Source organism: Balaenoptera ricei, chromosome 13 (assembly GCF_028023285.1).
Source record: "Balaenoptera ricei isolate mBalRic1 chromosome 13, mBalRic1.hap2, whole genome shotgun sequence".
NCBI lineage: Eukaryota > Metazoa > Chordata > Mammalia > Artiodactyla > Balaenopteridae > Balaenoptera > Balaenoptera ricei.
The window spans coordinates 54,435,714-54,451,794 of NC_082651.1; positions in this window are offsets into that span (position 1 = coordinate 54,435,714).

The window sequence follows — 16,081 nt, forward strand, 5'->3', positions numbered from 1 at the left end:
AGTAATTAACATTTGAGTACATTCTATTTGTAAATTGTTGTACTGAGTAGAAGAGGGAAGCCTCTATTTAATTCCTGCCTCTCCCCAAATATGTGGACAACTGCTCTTCTTTCCAGAGTTACCCTCTATCAACTATTTGATGTGCATCTTCTTGGAGTGTTTTATATTAATTTCCCTGCACATACATATATTCATGTGTGCACACACAAACACACACATGAGTGCATTTGATAATGAGATGATACCCTTTGCATTATTTTGCAATGAACCAACTCATTTAATCTCTTCATTTGGCTTTACTGACCCAATATAAAATTTAATGTTACTTGCCAAGTACTCTATTAACTAACATTTATATGTTTCTCAATTTTTCACTACTATGAACAATGCTAAAACGATAATCTTTGATCATATATTTACATGCAGACATTCAAGTACTCCTAAATAATAAATCCTAGCACTAGAATTCCTTGTACAAAGACTTTGATATTTTAAAATCAGATTGTCTGTGTATAATAATAATTTTATTTTTTCAAATAGTTATGATAATTTTAATTAATTCTTGCCTTAATATGAGGTCTGGAACGTCCAGTACAGTATGTAATAAAAAATAGTGCTACTGAGTGCCTTTATTGCTGCCTGATTTTAAAGGTAATAATGTGTTATTTTCTAGTAAGAATAATGGTTATTCTAAGCTGTTTTTCTAGATATCATATTATTGGTTTAAGGAAATTTCATTATTTACCTAGAATTTTTGTTCCAAATTAAAGTTGACATTTATTAAATGAGTTTTGTGCATCTATTTAAATGATGATATGGCTTTTATTTGTAGTTTTGCTGATGTAAAACTATCCTTGAATTTCTCAGATAAATTCAACTTGATCTGGGTTTGTTTTTTTATACAGTGCCATATTTTTGTTTAGCATTTCCATTTATTTACATGCATGAGATTGATGTGGACTTTATTTTATCTTACTTTAGTCACTGGTTTTGGTATTCTGATGTCATCAAATTAGTTGAGAAGCATTTACTGGTTTTCTAATATATGAAGATTTTATATGATTTTGCGATGGTCTCTTCTTTGGAAAATTTGGTAGAATTCCATTGTAAGACTACCAAAAATAAAATGTAAAAATAAAATATAAAAGCAAATTAAGTTTGATGTTAAAATATAAAAAGCACGTAAGGGAAAAAATGAAATACACTATATAGTTTTTTTTAAGTGATTATAAAGAGCTTATGACTTGCATTAAAATTGTGAGAAAGTGTATTCTTTAAGAAGAGGCTTAGGGTTTAAAGCTACACAGTCCTGGATTGGAGTCAGACTCCAGCTCTCTCTGTGACTTATTACATTATTTAGCTTCTAAGTCTTGGTTTTCCAAAGTGTAAAATAATATTACCTTTAAGGTATTTGTGGAGGTAAAATGAAATAAACAGTAAAACATCTGTCACAGTTGTGGGCACATAGGATGTACTCAATAAATGTTAGGTTTTTCCCTCCTTTATGTTTTTTTTTCCATTACAGAAGTCTGAATTAATGCTGTGTTTAGTCTCACAAGGTGCTGATGATTATTTTTATTTTTATTTTTTTATTTTTTTAAATTTATTTATTTATTTTTGGCTGCATTGGGTCTTCGTTGCTGCACGCGGGCTTTCTGTAGTTGCAGCGAGCGGGGACTACTCTTGGTTGCAGTGAGCAGGCTTCTCATTGTGGTGGCTTCTCTTGTTGCGCAGCATGGGCTCTAGGTGCGTGGGCTCAGTAGTTGTGGCGCACGGGCTTAGTTGCTCCGCGGCATGTGGGATCTTCCCGGACGGGGCTCGAACCCGTGTCCCCTGCGTTGGCAGAAAGATTCTTAACCACTGCGCCACCAGAGAAGTCCCCTGATGATTATTTTTGAGAGGCAAATACCATGCATCAGGACTGTTTTAGGTCATTTGAATTGTTCATCCAAGGCTTCTATTGAACCTGTGAAAAAGTGAAGACACACTTGTTACCAACATGGCATGTTGTGATTCAGCAATCTGCATTTCAAAATTAAAGGGGTTGGAACTTCCTGGGTGGCACAGTGGTTAAGAATCCGCCTGCCAATGCAGGGGACACGGGTTCGAGCCCTAGTCCAGGAAGATTCCACATGCCGTGGAGGAGCTAAGCCTGTGCGCCACAACTACTGAGCCTGTGCTCTAGAGCCCACGAGCCACAACTACTGAGCCCACGTGCCACAACTACTGAAGCCCGCGTGCCTAGAGCCCGTGCTCCGCAACAAGAGAAGCCATTTCAATGAGAAGCCTGTTCACCGCAACAAAGAGTAGCCCCCGCTCGCTGCAACTAGAGAAAAAGCCCGTGCGCAGCAATGAAGACCCAGTGCAACCAAAGATTAAAAAAAAATGTTTCTTAATTAAAAAGTAAAGGGGTGAGTGGAGCAGAGTTTATTGCTTACCCTGAAGACTTGTTCCTTATGCTCCAACCCTACAATTTTAGGAGTTTCCATTGACAATATTGTGAACTTTTATATTGCATGTAGAGGTCATGATGAACTCCTCTAAAGGCATTCTTTGATAGAATCAATTTTGACACCCACATTGGCTCAAAACAAGACCCTAAGCAATGAGAATACATTAGTACAGGTCACTAATATAAATAGAACAGCTTCTCATATCATTTCTGCCCATAGCACAAAAGGAGGAGAAATCTTGAAATAAAATCATGACCAAAGAAAAAGTAGTATTTCAGAATATCATCTTATGAGTCCAAATGTAGTCAATCCTGTTTAAATGGGTGTTTGTAGAATCCACTTCTCTGCTTCCCGATTCAAATAAGAAGAATGTAGATTGCTGAAAATAAAGGGCCACCTTGAGAGAATATACCATCTAAAATTCAGCTCTATCATGTACTTTATTAATTCTTCAGTAGTATTTAAATATGCATTTGGTTTTATTCTGCATTATATATCATTATGTCATGTATTATGTATCATATATTTTTACTCCAGAACTTCTATTTGGTTCCTTACCAAAATTTTCTTATCATTTTTAATGGTTTCTTATTGGTTGTTCATCATTTCTTTCCTTTGTTGTTTCTTCAAAGATACTTAAGGTAATTTTTACCCTTTATATATGGAAGTTATTACATCTGAAATACTCTTACTCATAATTGTTGGTTAGCTCCTGCATTTTGTAATTCTTTTTCAGTTCATATCTTATTGAATCCATTTGTGGGAGCACTAAGGAGTCTGAGTTGAGGGTACTTCCTACAGAGAGGTTCTGTATTTGTTTCTGTCAGGAGTTAGGGGGCATATTTTTCATAGTTGGGATCATGTTTTTATATTATTTTTGTCTGTTATTATTAATTTCATCATTAATACTTTCTCATATTATAACTACTTCTACATAAAGATACTTTTCAATGGTTAACATTCATAATGTGAGTGTAACAATTAAGCATTCTCTTTCTGTTGAACATTTTGATCGTTTTCACTATTGTAACTAACTTCACAACAGTTGCCTTTATTTATGAGGTTTTATTTAGAGATGTTTCCTTATGTTGGATGGAAAATTACTGGAACAAAAATAATGAAGCATTCTCAAGTCCTTGATTGTCAAATTGCTATTCAGAAAGGTTATAGCAGTCTTTTAAAGTTATAGCAGTCTTTAAGCAGTGTGTCAAAGTGCCCATGAGAGCTTATCTTTACCCTGATTCTCTGATTGCTAACTTGTAGGTGAAAAAGGGCATATCATTATACTTTAATTTTTTGTTTGTTTATTTCTAGTGATGTTGAGCATTTTTCACATTTGGTATCCATTATGTATTTTTTTCTTTTGTTAGAGAATCCTTGGTCAGTTGTTATCTTATTTAACTTTATTTTTTGTTTGTTTCTTTATTTATTAACCTAATCTTTTCTCAGATCTTGATGAAAAGTTCAAGGAAAACCAGTTTAAGAATTTAGGAAACCCTGGGGCTTCTTTATTCCATCAGTGCACACTATGCTACTTATAAGTTTAGGCTTTGGGGATTTTAGTTTGTATTATATGTATTTAGTTTTATGTAGGTAAGAAGCTATGTGCCTAAATCAAGATATACCCAGTGGTTGAATGGTTGGGTAATTTTTTCCAATGAAAATGTATTTCAATTGAAGTAACCATTCCAATTTTATTATGACTAAACCCAAATTTGTTAAATAATGTACTTTCTTAGTCTATCAATATTGATGTTCTAAAATGAACATGATACTTACTAAATGATCCTTTTTACATTTGCATATTTTCACATTTTAAACATTAGTCTCCCCAATCCAGGGATCAAGTAAAATAACAAGATAACTGGTTTCCATCTCTGTAACGATACTAGCTATCCAGTGTTAAATAAACTGGTTCAGTAGCTTGTGAGATACATTGATATATCACACATAAACACCCAAATACTATACTGGTTTATTAACTGAATGCATGTTGTGCTTACATGTATGTTTGTCTATATGTATGTATATAGTAGCATATAAAACATATGCCTATGTAAATGTGATAGGATGTAAAAATATATGTGTGTGCACATCAATATTTTTGACTGGAAGTTACCTATTATTTTCCTGTTGTCTCAGAATTTCAGATTTCCTAAATGCTTGAAATTTAAGTGCTAAATTATCTACTTGTGGCCTGGTAACCAAGTGTCAAACCAGTTTTGTAGCATGTGGCTTATCTCATCATTTAGGGTGCTTCCTAGGTCATGAAGATGGGTCAGGAGAGGGTTAGAGAGAATTTATATAATGAGAGTTATCAGAAAGCTGAGCCTTTTCCTCTCTCTTCAACCAAGCCAAACGAAGGGGACTTCAGAGAACAATCTGAAATGTTTGACAAGTGTTGCCAGAGTTTGAGAGCCATAGGGAATATACATGACTCACATCTCAAAAAGTCTAAAGGCAAGGTATGGCTAGTGCAGCTTCTGTTGGCAGAGTAGAGATAGGATGAAAGTAAATTTTATTTTATTTTCGCTAACGGGAGAGGTCAGGGACCTGGCTCTCATGGGCTAGATGTGGCTCCCGTTCAGGGAGCCGTCATTAGTCATCTTGGGAGAGAACCCACCTAAATAGGTACTCACTGGGTGGAAACAGAATGTCTGAGTGTGGTAGGCTGTGAAAATCTAGGGGCCAAGAGAAATCATAACATCTTCTGGAAGGGTCTTGGAGCACATAAGAGACCTAAAGGTTGAGGTCCCAATTTGAAATATCTCAGAGGAGAAAAAAAGTTTTCATATGATATCTTGCCACATGAATGGGCATCCATGTCCATGAAAATCCTAGCAGTCAAGTAAGATGACACCTCTCAAAACAATAGCCTACCTTATACAGAGGCTAGACCCTCCTGGAATTACTCAGGCTGTGCTGCTTGGCTGTGGGTGGAGTCTTTGCCTGTAGAGATTTTTTAAATCATGGAAGGGGGAAAAGCAAAGAAATAAAAGAACAAAATCAGAAATAGAAAAAAAAAATAGTGAGAAGCATTTATCCTTAATCTTAATTGATATTTCTCACCATGTTATAACCACTTTGAGAGATCCATACCTTGTTCTTTTCTCTCTCTCCCTCCTTACCCACACCTGCCCCTTCTCTTTTACACAGTATCAAGTTAAAAACACACTCTGTTCAGGGCACATCATGACCTTCAATTCCTGAAAGGGTCCTCTCTGTTAATTTTGAAACATTAGGGCATCAGGGTCTTTTCAGATATTTATGTTCTTATTGATTTTTAGCTTAATTTCAATGAGGTCAGAAAACATATTCTGTATGAATTCAAAACTTTGAGATATGTTGCCACTGCTGTATGGCCCAGCAATGTATGATTAATCTTTGTAAATTCTCCATGTGAGTGTGAAATAAAGATGTACAGTCTGAAATTTCTAGTATATAAGTCCCCAGTTTCTTAAAAATATTCTGTCCTTGATGATTTCTAACATTTTTATCAATTACTGAGGAGTGCATGATTATTAATTTTTATATTTCTTCTAGTAATTTTTAATTTTTTTCATACGGAGATCATATAGAGACATGTAAATTCAAAATAGTTTGTTTTCTTGATGAGATAAACTTTTTAACATTTGAAATGACCTTATAAATCTCTACAAGTGCTTTTTTCTGAAGGTCATTTTGCAATTATTAATGTGGGTATCTTTACCCACATGATATCTTTATCATTTATTTCACCTTTGAATGTTTTAGATGAATTTATGATAAAAAGTGAGATTTTTAAAATCCAGTCTGATGATCTTCACCTTTTGATCAGATCATCAGAACATTTACACACAATGGAATTATCAAAATATTTGGTGTATAGCTTTATCATACATCTTGTAATTTCTAGTTGCCCTCACCAGTTCCTTGCTTCCTTTTTTCATTTCTTGCCTCATTTTAGAGTAATTATTTCTGTAATTACATTTTTTAATCTTTTTTTGTATGGAAATTACACATTCTATTTTTATTATCTCATGACTATATATAAAATTATAATATGCATAATTATCAAATTTAAGCTTAATTGAAATATTGTTTGTGTTCTTTGTTTTCAAACTAAGCTTTCCTTCAAAAAGGAAGGCTATGAAAAATCAGTTATGAACATCCAATACTAAGTAATTCTGTATTAATGAACCCTTCTTTAATAATCTTTTAACATCAAACTCCATTCACCCTGGAGGTGAATGGGGAAACTTTGGCAAAATGACTAATATAAAGAATTGGATAAATTTAATTGCAGATCTAAAAGTATAACAAAGGTGGGTATAAAAGAGTAAGAACAATACACCATGATACATACTCTGATAAAGTGGGAAGAACACAACTTAAAAAGTGGGAGAAGAGAGGAAAGTGAATGGGAAAGTAGAATTGCATTGTTGATTATCACACAAGTAGGAGATGGGAGTAATGCATGAGATTTTAAGTGGATGCACCATTAGAAAAATTCTAGTTAAGGCAGACTGGGACTGAGGAAATTATATAAAGATGGCCTAGGTGTGCCACTAGAACAACAACAAAAAAATCATAAATGCCAGAAGACTGTGAATGCACAATATAAAGATGACTAGAAAATTCAACCCAAAATTTAGATGTTTACTTTTCCTTACTTTAAATGACATTAAATATCAAATAAAACCCTGATAAGTAGAGAGCTAGACTGCAGATGAAAGGAAAAAGCCATGTATTTTAGTATTTTTAGTGGTACTTTCCCCCTACTTTTTGAATAAAGAGCCGTGCATTTTCATTTTGCACAGGGCATTACAAATTATGCAGCTGGCCCTAACTTGTATGTGTGTCTGTTCTTTATACCTGTACTCTTACTTAACTGTCAATATTTTTTCATCCCTTCCCCCACCAAGAACCAATTGTTGCCACCTTAGGGATACTCTCACACCCATTGAAAATGCATGCCCTAATGCTTCCACCAGTATCTGCGGCCCTTTGCCAGAATCTGAAAACATTTTGAGGAGTGTTTGATACGGGGTCCGAGCTGTCACTGACATCAGAGACACAAACTGCCATTTTTGTCCTCTGAGTTGAGTGGGAACTTATGGAGGGTAAGTGGATATACCAACATGGTCAGCATGGTAATGCATCACATTTATTTGCTTCCTACACTTAGCTGCCTCACTTCCCCTTGCCATCACTCTCATTGCACTGAGATTACACATTACAGTAGTGTTAGAACATAAGTTTGCCCCAAACTCTATTTTGTAGGGCAGCGGTCCCCAACCTTTTTGGAACCAGGGACCAGTTTTGTGGAAGACTGTTTTTCCAAGGGGTGGGGGGTGGGATGGTTCAGGCGGTAATGCGAGCGATGGGGCGCGATGGGAAGCAGCAGACGATGCTTCGCTCGCTCACCTGCCGCTCACCTCCTGCTGTGCGGCCTGATTCCTAACAGGCCGCGGACCAGTACCGGCCCACAGTCTGGGGATTGGGGACCCTTGTTGTAGGGGACCCTATTATATGTTACTTAGTTTCTTGCTTGTCTTCCATGGAGCTTGAAATTTCACTGGTGACACATTATTTTCCATCTTCACCTCATATTTCCTTGCTATTTTCAGCTTTCAAGACCAATAATGTACCTCAGGGAAGGTGCTAAACCCTATGACCTAGCTTCTCTTCCTGGTCTTAAGAAATGGAGTGACAGGAAAGCTCCAGCTAAATGATGCAGATTGAATTTTGTTTCAAGCCATGGAGGATGTAGAAAAGAAAGTTCTCAGGTGTGAGCCAGCTTACCTACACTTGTTATAGTGATGCTAGGATCCAGAGATGCCCTGATGTTTCCCTGTCAAGCTGGCTGTCTGGTCTGGCATTGCTGCTTTCTTAACCTGTAATTAGGCAATGAAATAGGCAATGTGGAACAAAACAAGGGAGAGGAAAGGAAAGTGTTTGCATACCCTTTTCCCTCAGTGACATTTTCTCCTTTTCTAAGATACTATTATCTTCCACACATTCTGCTTCCTAAGGGGATTCTCCTCCTGCCACTTTTTAAATTTTAATTGTTGTTAGATTCTGGGATACCAGAGACTTCCTCTTACTTCTGTGGACTCACCAGGATTGGGTTATATAGGAAAGCCCACACTAGTTTTTCAAAATGAAAAGTCATTGAATTTTAAATTTGTAAATATCGAAGCAAAGGGGCAGGGCAAGTTAATTTATAATGCCATGCTCACTTTCTTTTTCATTTCAATTTTTGCCTAAAAAAAGATTCATATTAAAATGAGCTTACTTTTTTTTTTTGACTTAGTTTTGTAATTAGATGCTTCATGGTTAATCAACATATTTCTGCTGTCATGACATTATAATACAATTTAATATCAACTAAAGGAAGGCAGATTGCTTCATGAATGCTTAGAAAGTTAATACTTGCTCTTTCAATATAATGTTGTAGCAGAGAGTTAAATGCCAGAGGTTCAGCACAATTCCATTTCAATGTAAAACAACTAATTAAGAAATAATAATTGACACAACATGATAACAAAAATCAAGAGCAGAAAACCAAAACATATGTATCTGTTTTAAAAAATGCCTCAAATCCCAGTATAATATCTGTTATAAACTCATTGTATGGGGATAAGCTATAATAAATCAAAACAATCTTCATTTAAAATGACAATAAACTTTAAAAAATATGTTCTAAAGAAAAGATGTTACGATAAATAAGGAAACATGAAGTATTAACTATGGAATATTTGAGATACCTTGTTTAAAAATACCTTTATTACAAATCATTTTCTTCAGAAGTATAACGCTTATCAGGAATTATACATCCTGTCTAAGATTAACATTTGTGAAAATAAAGAAAGCCTCATTTAAAATAAAATTGAGAAGCCCTGAAGAAGGAGCTGTCATGCGTTACCGCTCACCCCAGCTGGAGGAAGGAAGAATTTCTCTCTTGCCCAGCAACAGCCCAGGCAATGAGAAGCTGTCACCACCCTGGGCTCTGTGAAACAGCCCCTCCCAACTAGCTCTTTCCTCTATAAAAGCAAACCTGTCTCCTAGGTTCTTAGGGCTTGCCTATGGTTTGGGATAGTTTGCTTGTCCCAAATCGTAATTCTCTGCTATTCTTGACTAAACTCATTTTGCTGGTAAAATTATTGACTCTTTTGGTTTTTTAAGGATTTCATATCCTTGCAGAATCTCAGTATGATTTCTATCAGTCAAAATCTTATATCAGAGATCATTTTAAATCTATAAACATACATAAACATAATATAATTATAAAATTATTATGGTGGTTATTATAGTAATCAAAAATTTCTATTCTAAATTAATTTCTCTATGTTATGTAGCAAGGCATTCTTTATATATTTCCAGTTACCATCTATCATGTTATATTGATTAGAAATTAAATTTTTGTTTAATACTACTTTACAGAAGCAAATTGGGAAGGCACGTCAGATTTGAAAAAATCATTCACTGCATTTCACTGACAAATCCACAGGGATTTTGGCTTATTCTTGATTTTGTGTTACCTATTCATTATTTTCCACATTTAACATGTGTAGTTGATATTGACTTTATGAAATGATGAGCCATCACTATATGTAGCTAAAATAGCATCAATTGTAGTTAACCAATTGGTTAAATTATTTTTAACACCTTACACTGTCTTTAAACTAGTGAGCAGAGGTTTCTTTTTTTCTTTTAACACCTTTATTGGAGTATAATTACTTTACAATGGTGCGATAGTTTCTGCTTTATAACAAAGTAAATCAGTTATACATATACATATATCCCCGTATCTCTTCCCTCTTGCATCTCCCTCCCTCCAACCCTCCCTATCCCACCCCTCTAGGTGGTCACAGAGCACTGAGCTGATCTCCCTGTGCTATGCGCCTGCTTCCCACTAGCTAGCTATTTTACACTGGGTAGTGTATATATGTCCATGCCACTCTCTCGCTTTGTCCCAGCTTACCCTTCCACCTCCCCGTGTCCTCAAGTCCATTCTATATTAGGTCTGCGTCTTTATTCCCATCTTGCCTCTAGGTTCTTCATGACCATTTTTTTTTTTTTAAGATTCCATATATATGTGTTAGCATACAGTATTTGTTTTTCTCTTTCTGACTTACTTCACTCTGTATGACAGACTCTAACTCCATCCACCTCACTACAAATACCTCCATTTCGTTTCTTTTTATGGCTGAGTAGTATTCCATTGTATATATGTGCCACATCTTCTTTATCCATTCATCTGTCGATGGACACATAGGTTGCTTCCATGTCCTGGCTATTGTAAATAGAGCTGCAATGAACATTGTGGTACATGACTCTTTTTGAATTATGGTTTTCTCAGGGTAGATGCCCAGTAGTGGGATTGCTGGGTCATATGGTAGTTCTATTTTTAGTTTTTTAAGGAACCTTCATACTGTTCTCCATAGTGGCTGTATCAATTTACATTCCCACCAACAGTGCAAGAGGGTTCCCTTTTCTCCACACCCTCTCCAGCATTTATTGTTTGTAGATTTTTTGATGATGGCCATTCTGACTGGTGTGAGATGATATCTCATTGTAGTTTTGATTTGCATTTCTTTAATGATTAACGATGTTGAGCATTCTTTCATGTGTTTGTTGGCGATCTATATATCTTCTTTGGAGAAATGTCTATTTAGGTCTTCTGCCCACTTTTGGATTGGGTTGTTTGTTTTTTTGATATTGAGCTGCATGAGCTGCTTGTAAGTTTTGGAGATTAATCCTTTGTCAGTTGCTTCATTTGCAAATATTTTCTCCCATTCTGAGGGTTGTCTTTTCATCTTGTTTATGGTTTCCTTTGCTGTGCAAAAGCTGCGAAGTTTCATTAGGTCCCATTTGTTTATTTTTGTTTTTATTTCCATTTCTCTAGGAGGTGGGTCAAAAAGGATCTTGCTGTGATTTATGTCATAGAGTATTCTGCCTATGTTTTCCTCTAAGAGTTTGATGGCATCTGACCTTACATTTAGGTCTTTAATCCATTTTGAGTTTATTTTTGTGTATGGTGTTAGAGAGTGTTCTAATTTCATTCTTTTACATGTAGCTGTCCAGTTTTCCCAGCACCACTTATTGAAGAGGCTGTCTTTTCTCCACTGTATATGCTTGCCTCCTTTATCAAAGATAAGGTGACCATATGTGTGTGGGTTTATCTCTGGGCTTTCTATCCTGTTCCATTGATCTATATTTCTGTTTCTGTGCCAGTACCATACTGTCTTGATTACTGTAGCTTTGTAGTATAGTCTGAAGTCAGGGAGCCTGATTCCTCCAGCTCCGTTTTTCTTTCTCAAGATTGCTTTGGCTATTCGGGGTCTTTTGTGTTTCCATACAAATTATGAAATTTTTTGTTCTAGTTCTGTGAAAAATGCCAGTGGTAGTTTGATAGGGATTGCATTGAATCTGTAGATTGCTTTGGGTAGTATAGTCATTTTCACAATGTTGATTCTTCCAATGCAAGAACATGGTATATCTCTCCATCTGGTTGTATCATCTTTAATTTCTTTCATCAGTGTCTTATAGTTTTCTGTATACAGGTCTTTTGTCTCCTTAGGTAGGTTTATTCCTAGATATTTTATTCTTTTTGTTGCAATGGTAAATGGGAGTGTTTTCTTAATTTCACTTTCAAATTTTTCATCATTAGTGTATAGGAATGCAAGAGATTTCTGTGCATTAATTTTGTTTCCTGCTACTTTGCCAAATTCATTGATTAGCTCTAGTAGTTTTCTGGTGGCATCTTTAGGATTTTCTATGTACAGTATCATGTCATCTGCAAACAGTGACAGCTTTACTTCTTCTTTTCCTATTTGGATTCCTTTTATTTCTTTTTCTTCTCTGATTGCTGTGGCTAAAACTTCCAAAACTATGCTGAATAATAGTGGTGAGAGTGGGCACCCTTGTCTTGTTCCTGATCTTAGTGGAAATGGTTTCAGCTTTTCACCATTGAGGGCGATGTTGGCTGTGGGTTTGTCATATATGGTCTTTATTATGTTGAGGTCAGTTCCCTCTATGCCTACTTTCTGCAGGGTTTTTATCATAAATGGGTGTTGAATTTTGTCGAAAGCTTTCTTGTGAGCAGAGATTTCTTAAATGGCTATCGGTGTTAAGGTCATTTGTGAAAATTATTCAATCTTTTAGAAGATAATATGAATATAGAAATAAGATCAGTCAAAAAATTACACTTAACTATGATTTTTCTATATTTTATGCCTTTTTAAAATGATTCCGATTTAAGTGCCTCAAACAAATGGACAAATAGAAACTTAGTGCTACCTGCATTTAGTATATGTTCATAAAAGATTAATGGGCAATTAATAGTTTCAGAGGACTTGGAGCTACTAACTTACCTGTGCCAACCTTAAGGCCATCAATCCTCTCCTTGTACATTGTCTCTGTTGCTTCTTCATTAATTTCACATCAACTAATTATACCATTGAATTGATGCAATCCTAAATAACGTCTAATTGCTGTTCACATCAATTTAAAAGTTTCAGATAAGAGAGTATTCACGTTATTACAATAGATGAGATGGGTCAAACATTAAAAGCATGGAACCAGGATAATTATTTTTCTTTTATTTTCAATAAATGTAAATAAACTGTTTAATGTAAATTGAATATAAGAAAAACCACCAATTTTGTACAATTTCCATTTATGTTTAGAAAGTTCTTAGAGTTTGGGAACATGTCTATTATTCTTCTAATTATATAGTTACATGACTTCACCAGTGCCTTCTGTATCAGGTCTTTCCTAACTCTCTTTGGCCCATTTTGAATATCTACATTATTTGATATCTGTTAGGAGTATTTCTTAAATATGAATGTGTATAGAAGTCACCTGAGTATCTTATGAAAATACAGATTCCATTTCTGTAGATCTGGGTTAAAGCCCGAGGTTTTGCATTTCTGACAACCTCCTAGGCAATGCTGGCATTGCTGCTCCATGGACCACAGTTTAAATACCAAGGTCCTTCAGCATTTATAGCCTGAATGGCATCTTTTTTCCTTTTAAGTGTTTCAGTTATTTTTCATGTCCATTAAAAATATCTTCCAATTGAGATAGCAAATCACTCTCTTAAAATTATGAAAATTGCTTTTAAAATATTGCCACATCAACTGTAGTAGTCTTGAGCATATAATATTTGCTTAGCAAAAGTTTTGGAAATTTTGGAAAATATCTACAAAACTTATTTATTTATTCATATAACCAGTGGTATATCCAGCATTGTTTGTAGTGCTAAAGATAGAGTAGTAGAGACAGAGCCTTTGCCCTCGTGGAGCTTACAGTCTGCAGTTAGACTCAAGGAAGTAAACAGGTTACTAAACGCTTTTTGATTACACCAGTAACTCAGAAATCACCCACAGTGTTTTACCATACAATAAAACAGACATGCACTTCCAATTTTCCTCAGGTTATGTTCAGCTTTCTTATTAACATCCTACCAGTAGAAAAAGCAGGGTAATTTCAGTATTAAAAGAAAATAGGTTAATCTTGGTCAAAATTAAGAGCATAAGAGTAGAGGATTAAAATACTTGGAAAAGATAATAAAATAATGAAAAATGTATATAAGGTCACTTAAAAGATTATGTACGATAAAAACACATAACCAGCAAGAACATACAACCAGCAAAAACAAATAAAAACAAACTTTCTAGAAGCTAAAAAGAGAACGAATTTAACAGAAAAATACTATTTTTAAAAAGTAATTTTCTATTTTGAAGTGAATTGTAAGCTATGGCACTGTTAAAAACTGTGATATCCAAAAGGATATGCAATAAAATAAGCAAAATCACTTTAGAAGGGGTCTTATTATTGTAATGTAAGATTTATATTTTACATATTATTCTGAAGCTTGTTTTTTCCATTAACAAGAACCCCTTTCCATATATTCCATTTCTTTCTATTTATGGCAGCAACTTAATGTATCTCTTTAATTTCCAAATAAAGCATATTTGGAGTATTTTCTATTTTTAAAATATTACACTTGGTACTCAATTGGCAATCATTAACACAGTTGTCTTCTCCCATTTTTGTACTTCTGTATAATAAATTCATTCAAGAAGAACATTAGTATTAATTTGTTAGGGCTGCCATAACAAGAAACCACAGACTGGGTAGCTGAAAGAGAAGAAATGTATTTCTCACAATTCTGGAAGCCAAAAGTCCAAGATCAAGGTGTTGTCAGAGTTGGTTTCTTCTCAGCCCTTGCTCCTTGGCTTACAAGCATCTTTTCCTTGTGTCTTCACATGGTCTTACCTCTGTGTATGTGTGTCCTAATCCCATTGTCTCATAAATATACCTGTCATATTGGATTAGGGTCCATCCTAATGACCCTATTTTAACTTGATCATCTCTTTAAAGACCCTATCATGAAATACAGTCTGAGGCACTAGAGGTTAGGACTCCAGTATATGAATTAGGGCAGGGAATAAAATTCAGTCTATAAAAATCTTCGTCAAATGCTTTGTACATTTGATTATTTGCTAAATTTTATTTATGCTTCAGCAATATGGCACAAATTTTTATTCCAACCAGAAGTTTTTTCTACTCCCTCTCATCTCTGCTTTTTTAGTAGTCATTTGTTTTTCTTTTATGTTAATTGAACGGTTGTATTTTTATCCGCTACCAAGTGATGGAGATGAGACCTTCTGCTGGAGGTAATGCAGAGACACAGCACATTGGTGATCACCTCAAGTTACCGCATTAGGAAGACTACCTTGGCAGTGTGTGCAGGGTGGATTGCATTGAGGAGAAACTTGAAGTGAATAGAATCTAGTTGCATAGCAATTGTCACCATCCCTGTTTTACATAATGATGGACAGAAAGAGGTGGTGGCAGTAGAAATGTGAAGGAAGATGCTAATGGAAAAGGCAGCAGGAATGGAGAACAGTAGTGCTGGGATGGACTATATTGGAAATGATAATTTTGTTTTCTAAAACACACCTTGGAACACAAGATCACGTGTTTAAGAGAGCTCAGGGCTTCTGATCACTAGTTATAAATTATTTAATTTGATGTTCTAACATGGACTTACAATCTCACTAGTTAGGAGTCCTAAGAAGAAGGTGTCACTGGTATTCAGTGGAAAATAAATTAGGCAAGTGTGTGACATGTGAAAGAAGCATATCACGTGAAAGTGATAACACATATTGGGAATGTAGGAAGAGATTTGGAAGATGTTTTATAGTGTTTGCCTCAGTGTCATTATATTTTTTTTTAAAAAAGCAAGAATATTATCAGGAATAATAAAGGAACTATAAAACAAAGAGTGGAGAAACCAGAACTCTGCTCTTAATGACAGTGTATACAGAGAGAAATATACTGAATTTGAATCCAGGTTCTGCAGTTTATTAGCTGTGTGAATTTAGATAGCTTTTTTTTATTTTTCTGAGCTCTGGTTTTCTCAGTTATAAAATGGGTATTATATACTTAAGTGTGTTATTGAATTGTATTAAATATTCTTTGTGAAATATTTAGAATGTACCACAAATGACAGCTTTTATTATTAATGTTACTATTATTGGCACTGCCTTTTTCTCACAGACTGTGATATATACAGCCTGTTTCCCTAAGTGTCATATAAGTTCTTTCAGAGAAGACTACCTACCTTAAATCAG